Raw genomic sequence first — 10,000 nt, forward strand, 5'->3', positions numbered from 1 at the left:
CACAGTTTTCCCGGTGGTGCCGCACCCGGGCTCGCCCCGGCTGACGCAGTTTTCGCGCCGCCCCGGCTGACGCGGTTTCGTGCCGCCCCGGCAGACGCGGTTTTCGCGCCGCCCCGGCTGACGCGGTTTTTGCCGCCCCGGCTGACGCAGTTCGGACTTAGCACTTTTCGGCTGTGCCTGGCTGGCGGCCCACTCACTCGATCGCCATGTCTGTTTGCCACAGTTTTCCCGGTGGTGCCGCACCCGGGCTCGCCCCGGCTGACGCAGTTTTCGCGCCGCCCCGGCTGACGCGGTTTCGTGCCGCCCCGGCAGACGCGGTTTTCGCGCCGCCCCGGCTGACGCGGTTTCGTGCCGCCCCGGCAGACGCGGTTTTTTGCCGCCCCAGCTGACGCAGTTCGGACTTAGCACTTTTTGGCTGAGCCTTGCTGGCGGCCCACTCACTCGATCGCCATGTCTGTTTGCCACAGTTTTCCCGGTGGTGCCGCACCCGGGCTCGCCCCGGCAGACGCGTTTTTTTTTTTCTTTCGCCCCGGCTGACGCAGTTTTCGCGCCGCCCCGGCAGACGCGGTTTCGTGCCGCCCCGGCAGACGCGGTTTTTTGCGCCGCCCCGGCTGACGCGGTTTTTTGCCGCCCCGGCTGACACGGTTCGGACTTTGCACTTTTCGGCTGTGCCTGGCTGGCGGCCCACTCACTCGATCGCCATGTCTGTTTGCCACAGTTTTCCCGGTGGTGCCGCACCCGGGCTCGCCCCGGCAGACGCGTTTTTTTTTTTTTTTTTCTTTCGCCCCGGCTGACGCAGTTTTCGCGCCGCCCCGGCTGACGCGGTTTCGTGCCGCCCCGGCAGACGCGGTTTTTTGCGCCGCCCCGGCTGACGTGGTTTTTGCCGCCCCGGCTGACGCAGTTCGGACTTTGCACTTTTTGGCTGAGCCTGGCTGGCGGCCCACTCACTCGATCGCCATGTCTGTTTGCCACAGTTTTCCCGGTGGTGCCGCACCCGGGCTCGCCCCGGCAGACGCGTTTTTTTTTTTTCCTTCGCCCCGGCAGACGTGGTTCCCCCCCCCCCCCTCCGTCTTTCTTTTTGTTTTTTTTTTTCGCCGCGGCTGAAGTGGATTTTTCGGTGCCTCGACGCCCCGGTAGTCGCGGTTTTTCCGTTTCCGCACGGCCCCGGCTGACGCTGCTCGGTCACAGTCGCCTTTTGTGGTGATTGCAGACTTCTTGAGCGCGGGTGTTTTTTTTTTTTGTTGTTGTTGTTGTTTTATTACGCATTCGCTCCAGCAGACGCTGTTTAGACTTTTTGTTTCCTCTTTTATCCTGCGACGAGGTGACGAGGTTTATTCGGTGCCCCGCCGCCCCGGCTGAAGTGATTTTTCCTGTCCCGTGCCGCCCCGGCTGACGCGGTTGGGACTTCGCGTTTGTTCGGCCGCCACGGGTTTTGGCGCACTCGCTCGGTTGCTTGTTGTTGCCACTTGTTGCGAACCCAGGTTTCTTGAGCGAGCGCGGGCGTTTTTTCTTCCTTTCTTTCTTTGTTCTATGTGTTAGCGAATCGGCCTTTAATATCACACGAGGACTCACAACCAACAATTTTCAGTTTGAAGTGTAAAAAATCTGCAGGTGTTGACGTAACTGACTTGCCCCGTACCCTTGAGTACATCCATGAAGTTCTCGTAGTACTACTAAATCGCATTATTCCAAGTGGAGAAATTCCCATAAACTTGCAAACCTCTACACGAAAATCGGTGCGCGTGATAAAGTTGAAAATTATCGTCCGATATCAAATGTGCCTTCTATAACACAAATTCTAGGAAAAAAAAAAAAAAAACACTTGTTCGCCGTTTTCTGCGCCGTGACTGGCAGCACTCCGGCGAAGCGAAACGGGGTCGATTCGAGCACGATATCGGCGTCTTTCGACGTGCTCGCCGGCGACCGTCGCACGAGTACGTCGCACGAGCGCGTCTGCCGGGGCGCCGTTTGCGAAGCCGACGCAAAAGTGGGAACCGCCGCTCGGATGATCGCCGCTTTCGGCAGAGTGAGTGTTGGCACTCCGGGGAAGCGAAACAGCGTGAATGCGCCCACGAAATCGGCGTATTTTGAAGTGCCCGCCGGCGACCGTCGCACGAGTACGGTAAACCGCGTCAGCCGGGGCGTAGTTCGGGACGCCGACGAAAAAGTGGGAAGCGCAACTCGGATCTTCGCCGTTTTTGCAGGAGTGAGTGGCGGCCCTCCTGCGAGACCAAGAAGCATCGATTCGTGCACGAATTCGGCGCCTTTCGACGTGATCGCCGGCGACCGTCGCTCGAGTAGGGCAAACCGCGTCTGCCGGGGCGGGCTTCGGGACGCCGATGCGAAAGTGGGAAACGCTGCTCGGATGTTCGCCGTTTTTGGCCGAGTGAGTGCTGGCACACGGGCGAAGCCAAACGGGGCCGATTACGGCACGATATCGGCGTCTTTCGACGTGCCCGCCGGCGACCGTCGCACGAGTACGGTAAACCGCGTCAGCCCGGGCGGAGTTCGGGACGCCGATGCGAAAGTGGAGAACGCCGCTCGGATCTTCGCCGTTTTTGGAGGAGTGAGTGGCGGCACTCCGGAGAAGCCAAGGAGCGCCAATTAGCGCACGATATCGGCGTCTTTCGACGCGCTCGCCGGCGACCGTCGCACGAGTAGGGCAAACCGCGTCTGCCGGGGCGGGGTTTACGACGCCGACGCAAAAGTGGGAACCGCCGCTCGGATGTTGGCCGTTTTTGGCAGAGTGAGTGCTGGCACTCCGGCGACGCGAAAGAGCGCGAATGCGCCCACGAAAGTGGCGTATTTGGACGTGCGTGACGGCGACCGCTGCAGGAGTACGAAAAACCACGTCAGCCGGGGCGAGCGACACACGGCGGTCTGGGTGCTTATCGCTGCTATTATAGGGGCACCCCGGCAGACGCAGAAAAAAAAAAAAAATTTTCGACCTTCTTTTTTGCTGGTCGAGCTCGGGTAACCCAGGTCGCAATGGGAGCCGCGCACGAAAGCGGCGTCGCGAGACGCGTTCGCGGTCGCTAGTCGCACGAGCTCGGCAACCGCGTCAGCCGGCGCGGAGTTCGGGATGCCGACGGCTAAGTGGGTACCGCTGCTCGGATGTTCGCCGTTTTTGGCCGAGTGAGTGCTGGCACTCCGGTGAAGCCAAGGAGCGCCAATTCGTGCACGATATCGGCGTCTTTCGACGTGCCCGCCGGCCACCGCCGCACGAGTACGGCAAACCGCGTCTGCCGGGGCGGGGTTCGCGACGCGTACGCAATAGTGGGAACCGTCGCTCGGATGTTCGTCGTCTTTGGCCGAGCGAGTGCTGGCACTCCGGCGAAGCGAAACGGGGCCGATTCGGGCACGATATCGGCGTATTTCGACGTGCTCGCCGGCGACCGTCGCACGAGTACGGCAAAGCGCGTCTGCCGGGGCGAGGTTTGCGACGCCGACGAAAAAGTGGGAAGCGCCGCTCGGATCTTCGCCGTTTTTGCAGGAGTGAGTGGCGGCCCTCCTGCGAGACCAAGAAGCATCGACTCGCGCACGATATCGGTGTCTTTCGACGTGCCCGCCGGCCACCGCCGCACGAGTACGGCAAACCGCGTATGCCGGGGCGGGGTTGGCGACGCCGACGCAAAAGTGGGAACCGCCACTAGGATGTTCGCCGTTTTTGGCAGAGTGAGTGCTGGCACTCCGGCGAAGCGAAAGAGCGCGAATGCGCCCACGAAAGTGGCGTGTTTGGACGTGCTTGACGACGACCACCGCAGGAAAACGAAAAACCACGTCAGCCGGGGCGAGCGACCCATGGCGGTCTGGGTGCTTATCGCTGCTATTATAGGGGCACCCCGGCAGACGCAAAAAAAAAAAAAAAATTTTTTTCGACATTCTTTTTTGCTCGTCGACCTCGGGTGACCCAGGTCGCAGTGGGAGCCGCGCACGAAAGCGGCGTCGCGAGACGGCTTCGCGGTCGCTAGTCGCACGAGCTCGGCAACCGCGTCTGCCGGGGCGGAGTTCGGGACGCCGACGGCTAAGTGGGAACCGCCGCTCGGATGTTCGCCGTTTGTGGCCGAGTGAGTGCTGGCACTCCGGCGAAGCCAAACGGGGCCGATTCCGGCACGATATCGGCGTCTTTCTACGTGCTCGCCGGCGACCGTCGCACGAGTACGGCAAAGTGCGTCTGCCGGGGCGGGGTTTGCGACGCGTACGCAATAGTGAGAACCGTCGCTCGGATGTTCGTCGTCTTTCGCCGAGCCAGTGCTGGCAATCCGGCGAAGCCGAACGGAGCCGATTCGGGCACGATATCGGCGTCTTTCCACGTGCTCGCCGGCGACCGTCGCACGAGTACGGTAAACCGCGTCAGCCGGGGCGGAGTTCGGGACGCCGATGCGAAAGTGGGAAGCGCCGCTCGGATCTTCGCCGTTTTTGGAGGAGTCAGTGGCGGCACTCCGGTGAAGCCAAGGTGCGCCAATTCGCGCACGATATCGGCGTCTTTCGACGTGCCCGCCGGCCACCGTCGCACGAGTACGGCAAACCTCGTCTGCCGGGGCGGGGTTTGCGACGCCGACGCAAAAGTGGGAACCGCCGCTCGGATGTTCGCCGTTTTTGGCAGAGTGAGTGCTGGCACTCCGGCGAAGCGAAGAGCGCGAATGCGCCCACGAAAGTGGCGTGTTTGGACGTGCTTGACGACGACCACCGCAGGAAAACGAAAAACCACGTCAGCCGGGGCGAGCGACCCATGGCGGTCTGGGTGCTTATCGCTGCTATTATAGGGGCACCCCGGCAGACGCAAAAAAAAAAAAAATTTTTTTCGACATTCTTTTTTGCTCGTCGACCTCGGGTGACCCAGGTCGCAGTGGGAGCCGCGCACGAAAGCGGCGTCGCGAGACGGCTTCGCGGTCGCTAGTCGCACGAGCTCGGCAACCGCGTCTGCCGGGGCGGAGTTCGGGACGCCGACGGCTAAGTGGGAACCGCCGCTCGGATGTTCGCCGTTTGTGGCCGAGTGAGTGCTGGCACTCCGGCGAAGCCAAACGGGGCCGATTCCGGCACGATATCGGCGTCTTTCTACGTGCTCGCCGGCGACCGTCGCACGAGTACGGCAAAGTGCGTCTGCCGGGGCGGGGTTTGCGACGCGTACGCAATAGTGAGAACCGTCGCTCGGATGTTCGTCGTCTTTCGCCGAGCCAGTGCTGGCACTCCGGCGAAGCCGAACGGAGCCGATTCGGGCACGATATCGGCGTCTTTCCACGTGCTCGCCGGCGACCGTCGCACGAGTACGGTAAACCGCGTCAGCCGGGGCGGAGTTCGGGACGCCGATGCGAAAGTGGGAAGCGCCGCTCGGATCTTCGCCGTTTTTGGAGGAGTCAGTGGCGGCACTCCGGTGAAGCCAAGGTGCGCCAATTCGCGCACGATATCGGCGTCTTTCGACGTGCCCGCCGGCCACCGTCGCACGAGTACGGCAAACCTCGTCTGCCGGGGCGGGGTTTGCGACGCCGACGCAAAAGTGGGAACCGCCGCTCGGATGTTCGCCGTTTTTGGCAGAGTGAGTGCTGGCACTCCGGCGAAGCGAAAGAGCGTGAATGCGCCCACGAAAGTAGCGTATTTGGACGTGCTTGACGGCGACCGCCGCAGGAGTACGAAAAACCACGTCAGCCGGGGCGAGCGACCCACGGCGGTCTGGGTGCTTATCGCTGCTATTATAGGGGCACCCCGGCAGACGCAGAAAGAAAAAAAAAATGGGGACATGGCGTGCGTCACCGTGCGGCTTCGCAGCGTTGCCGAAGTCGCCGAGCCCTTCGACTGAGCCGAACGGCGGACAGGGAACGTTGGTCGGCCGTTCTAACCTGTCGGTGCCACGCCGAGACGTCGTTAAGGAAAACCGCGTCGTGGGCCTCTACGACGCCGTCGAGTCGTTGTACGTTTGGTGTCCAGCGTGTCGGCGGCGAGTAGCGGACACGTCGTTCACGACTTCGGTCTTTCGCAGTCGACGCGAACTTGCGGAGAGTCGTGGTGCCTCACGTTTTCGGCAGAAACCGCGGCGGAATTTTCCCGTGCGTGCGCGCACGACCTCGGTGCTGTGCCGTCAGCGTAGTGTTGCACAAACTCGTGGCCTACCCAAGGTGCGGTACGTTTGCGGCCGTATCCTCGGTGGGAATTTCGTGAGTAGGGTCGCAAATTCTACGACCTCGGCGGGTTTGAGAGCGACGTAGACTTGTGGCACGCTCAACATGCCACACGTTTCGGGGCACACCCGCGGTGAAATTTTCTCGAGTACGCTCGTATTAGGGCCCAAGGAGGTCTGGGTACTTATCGCTGCTATTATGTGGGGGTTCTCGTGAGCGGCGTACGCGAAAGCGACCGGGTGTCTGATATGCGGCGGGCTTCGGCCTCGTCAAGCGTGTCCTCGGGTCTGCTCCAGGGGAATCCACGGCAGTCGTCTGCAGCCTCATCCGCTTGATGCGTTAGGGGCTGGTTGTCGGACGGTGCCGTTTTACCACGATATCGAGGTGTGTTCCGTGTCGTCCTCGGGCGATTCAGATGCGAAAGCGCCGAAGACGCGGGCGTGACCCGTCGTCTGGCGGCTTTGCAGTCTCGGCTCCGTTGCTAGTTCCGGCCGGTCCACCGACAGTGCAGCGGGCTTGGGCAACCCGCACGGCGCGACCGAGTCGATGCAACGAAAAAGAGCGAGCATGAACGTGCTTCTTGCCGCACGGCTCCCACTCGTCTTTCGGGAAGGTTGTGCCGTAGCGAGCTCGAACGCCGTCATCTCGGAGTGCAAAATAAGCGTGTTGGGGCGCCTGAAGGTGGCCTCCGCCGCACACAGACTGCGTCCGGCCCGCCGAGGGCGAGGACGGACGCGCAGTCGAACGATTACCTGGTTGATCCTGCCATTAATCATATATTTGTCTCAAAGATTAAGCCATGCATGTCTAAGTACATGCCGAAATAAGGCGAAACCGCGAATGGCTCATTAAATCAGTTATGGTTCCTTAGATCGTTTCTTCCTACTTGGATAACTGTGGCAATTCTAGAGCTAATACATGCAGTGAGCCTGGAGCCCTTTGGGTAACGGGTGCTTTTATTAGACCAAGATCGATCGGGTTTCGGCCCGTATTGTGTGGTGACTCTGGATAACTTTGTGCTGATCGCATGGCCACGAGCCGGCGACGTTTCTTTCAAGTGTCTGCCTTATCAACTTTCGATGGTAGGTTACTTGCTTACCATGGTTGTTACGGGTAACGGAGAATCAGGGTTCGATTCCGGAGAGGGAGCCTGAGAAACGGCTACCACATCCAAGGAAGGCAGCAGGCGCGCAAATTACCCACTCCCGGCACGGGGAGGTAGTGACGAAAAATAACAATACGGGACTCTTTTGAGGCCCCGTAATTGAAATGAGTACACTCTAAATCCTTTAACGAGGATCAATTGGAGGGCAAGTCTGGTGCCAGCAGCCGCGGTAATTCCAGCTCCAATAGCGTATACTAAAGCTGCTGCGGTTAAAAAGCTCGTAGTTGGATCTCAGTTCCAGACGAGTAGTGCATCTACCCGATGCGACGGCTCGGACTGAACATCATGCCGGTTCTTTCTTGGTGCACTTCATTGTGTGCCTCGAGATGGCCGGTGCTTTTACTTTGAAAAAATTAGAGTGCTCAACGCAGGCGAGTCGCCTGAATAAACTTGCATGGAATAATAGAACAAGACCTCGTTTCTGTTCTGTTGGTTTTTGGAATACGAGGTAATGATTAAGAGGGACGGACGGGGGCATTCGTATTGCGGCGCTAGAGGTGAAATTCTTGGACCGTCGCAAGACGAACTACTGCGAAAGCATTTGCCAAGAATGTTTTCATTGATCAAGAACGAAAGTCAGAGGTTCGAAGGCGATCAGATACCGCCCTAGTTCTGACCATAAACGATGCCAACCAGCGATCCGCCTGAGTTACTCAAATGACTCGGCGGGCAGCTTCCGGGAAACCAAAGTATTTGGGTTCCGGGGGAAGTATGGTTGCAAAGCTGAAACTTAAAGGAATTGACGGAAGGGCACCACCAGGAGTGGAGCCTGCGGCTTAATTTGACTCAACACGGGAAAACTTACCCGGCCCGGACACTGGGAGGATTGACAGATTGAGAGCTCTTTCTTGATTCGGTGGATGGTGGTGCATGGCCGTTCTTAGTTGGTGGAGCGATTTGTCTGGTTAATTCCGATAACGAACGAGACTCTAGCCTATTAAATAGGTGCGGGGTTCCCAGCACCTTACAACCTTCTTAGAGGGACAAGCGGCTCCTAGCCGCACGAAACAGAGCAATAACAGGTCTGTGATGCCCTTAGATGTCCGGGGCCGCACGCGCGCTACACTGAAGGAAGCAGCGTGTCTTTATCCCTGTCTGAAAAGACTGGGTAACCCGTGGAACTTCTTTCGTGATTGGGATAGGGGCTTGCAATTGTTCCCCTTGAACGAGGAATTCCCAGTAAGCGCGAGTCATAAGCTCGCGTTGATTACGTCCCTGCCCTTTGTACACACCGCCCGTCGCTACTACCGATTGAATGATTTAGTGAGGTCTTCGGACCGATGTCCGGCGCGGCCTTTCGGTTGCGCCGGTCTGTTGGAAAGATGACCAAACTTGATCATTTAGAGGAAGTAAAAGTCGTAACAAGGTTTCCGTAGGTGAACCTGCGGAAGGATCATTAACGGATTGTGAAGGGTGAGCGCCTCAGCTGCGTCTGCGCCCGACACTTTCTGCCGCTGACCCCGTTTGGACGCGGGGTCGGCTTTTCCCCACGGGGCTGCCTGAATGTGGAGCGGCACCCCGTGACAAATTGTTGCGCCCAGCGGACGCCAACACCGCGACCTTGGACGGTCGGCCAGGTGGCGGACGCGGGTACAAACGGCGCAACGCACTCATAGGTCGGCTTTCGACCCGCCACTGCACCGTGGCTCGAAGCGCTCGAAATGCGCGACCCGACCGCTGCGGGACCGCCTAGTACTGTAAACAGGAGCGGCGGAGCGCGAACGGCGAGTCGTGGTTACGTCGGTAGAAGGCGAGGCTGCGCGTTCCCGAAACGCCAGCCGAGTGCCCTCCCGACCGTTCGAGCGTGCAAGAACGAGACCCGACAATCGCGCGGCGACTGCCAAGTACGAGAGGAACGGCACAAGCGTCGGCGGTCGGTCAAGGAACTGGCGATGTGACGGGTCCGCTGTGCACCAGTGCATACCGTCCCGCCGTCCGCGGCAAGCGCCTCCGCGTCCTCGGGTGACGGAGGCTGCCGGTCGGTTCTTGCAGGCGAGGGATCTCGCTGGCACCGGTTCGCGTTGACGCGCGGCCGGTCATGGCACGGCGATGCGACGGCCGAGGTGCGCAGTACTCGATGGAGGAACCGCACGCTCCGATGACCGTCCCGCCCTCCGCGGCGTATGCGTACCGACCGTAATGGTTGCAGCAGCGCCGGCCGGCTTTTGAATTCGCCACACGAAACACGGTGCGAGATCGCGGTTAGGGGAGCGTCGACGTTGCCAGGCGTTTTGCTTGCTGCCGAGGGAAAGGCGGCACGGCCACGTCGCGCTCGTCGCGATTAGCGGGTCTGCGCGCTTTGGGAAGGTGCCGCAACGACTTGCCGAAAGAGGAAGCACGGAAGAACGAGGGACTTGGACGTCCCGACAATTGAACGCACTTGCGGCCAGGCCCTTGCTGGCTTCGTTCTTCCGCCTCGAGTAGGCTCGTACGCGGCTCCGGCGCCGAAAGTGGTCCTTGGCACCGACTTCGGTGGACGTGGGAAGTGCCGCGCAAGTACGGCGCGCCTGGCTCCACCTGTTGGCTAAAGTAGGCAGCCGGATCGGCATTTTGGTGTGCGGTGGCAAACCGTGGATGCGAAAAAAGCTTGTGCGATTTCGTGGAACAAAAAGCGGGGGTCCCCCTTTTTATGCGGAGGAGACCGACCCGCCCGCCGTGGTGAACCGCGACGCCACGGTAAAAACGGGAGAGGCTTGTCGATGGGACCGTGCATCCCGCG

The 10,000-nt window shown here is 60.2% G+C and overlaps 1 non-coding gene across 1 annotated transcript; it reads left to right on the forward strand.

Moving 5' to 3' along the window:
- The first annotated feature begins 6,865 nt into the window (after positions 1-6,865).
- On the forward strand, positions 6,866-8,680 carry LOC142791801 (small subunit ribosomal RNA). Its single transcript, XR_012890429.1, has one exon. It is a non-coding gene; the product is annotated as a small subunit ribosomal RNA (ribosomal RNA).
- The last annotated feature ends 1,320 nt before the right edge of the window (positions 8,681-10,000 follow it).

Source organism: Rhipicephalus microplus, unplaced genomic scaffold (assembly GCF_043290135.1).
Source record: "Rhipicephalus microplus isolate Deutch F79 unplaced genomic scaffold, USDA_Rmic scaffold_188, whole genome shotgun sequence".
Lineage (NCBI taxonomy): Eukaryota > Metazoa > Arthropoda > Arachnida > Ixodida > Ixodidae > Rhipicephalus > Rhipicephalus microplus.